We start from the raw sequence: 892 nt of genomic DNA on the forward strand, positions 1-892 counted from the left end.
CTATGGGAGGTGGAGACAGGTCCTTTCCATGGCAAAGAGGATGAGAAAGGCCACCATCAGGCAGAAGAGCCCAATGGTGTCTAAGAGGGCAAAGCCCAGAATGGCACAGGACAAGAGCTGTTGCTTCAGAGAAGAGTTCTTGCCATAACCAATGATGAGGCTCCCAAACACAGCCCTAATTCCAGCCCCAGAGCCAGCCACCCCTACCATGGCAGCCCCAGCTCCAATGCGCTTGGCTGCTGTGTCCGTGTCCCGTGAAACAGTGCTGGTTCAGAAGCTGTGGTTAGGAATAAGTGAGGTCAGGGGATGAGGGGCTGCCAAGCTGCGGAGGTTCTCATCTGTCAGCATCTCCAGAGGGTTTAGCATCACTGGGGACCGTAATCGGCTCAGCAGCTGAGGGGTGCTTTTGATAAAGAAGGGGGTGGAGATTAACTCTGCACAGGCATACATTTTCAGGGGATAAGGGGCTGCAGCAGCAGAGCTGCTGCCAGTACAGAGAAGACAGCTCATTTCTTGTGATTGTAAAGCTGAGGTGTGCCTTTCCTTCCTGGCGTTAGTCAGGAATCGGTCTCGGCACCTGGAGACTGCCTGTAGTTTCTTTCCATGTTGCCCCCTCAACACAAGAGGACTAACTTCAGCTTTTGCAAGGGAGTTTCTTTTTTTTTTTCAGTTTGCTACTCATTGCTTGGCCATATGCCATTTCTTAAGGTCTGTAATAATTTCCCAAATAAATGCATGCATTTATTTGAAATTTTTGCTTTAAAAATTAAATATAGTCTCTAAAGGTGTTCTTATACAATTTTTCACTCAGATTTACTTATTGATTTTTCTGAGTTATCACCTCAAATCCTAATTTAGTAATCTACTTTTTTTCTCACATTCACATCATTTT

General features: G+C 46.2%; 1 pseudogene; it reads right to left on the reverse strand.

Annotated features, from left to right (window-relative positions):
• LOC123858566 (ATP synthase F(0) complex subunit C2, mitochondrial-like) lies at positions 1-450 on the reverse strand (annotated as a pseudogene).
• Positions 451-892: the final 442 nt, after the last annotated feature.

The sequence above is a fragment of the Mirounga angustirostris genome, unplaced genomic scaffold (genome assembly GCF_029215605.1).
Source record: "Mirounga angustirostris isolate CCGP_5_RB_7025 unplaced genomic scaffold, mMirAng1.0.hap1 SCAF_4, whole genome shotgun sequence".
In the NCBI taxonomy this organism is placed as follows: Eukaryota; Metazoa; Chordata; class Mammalia; order Carnivora; family Phocidae; genus Mirounga; species Mirounga angustirostris.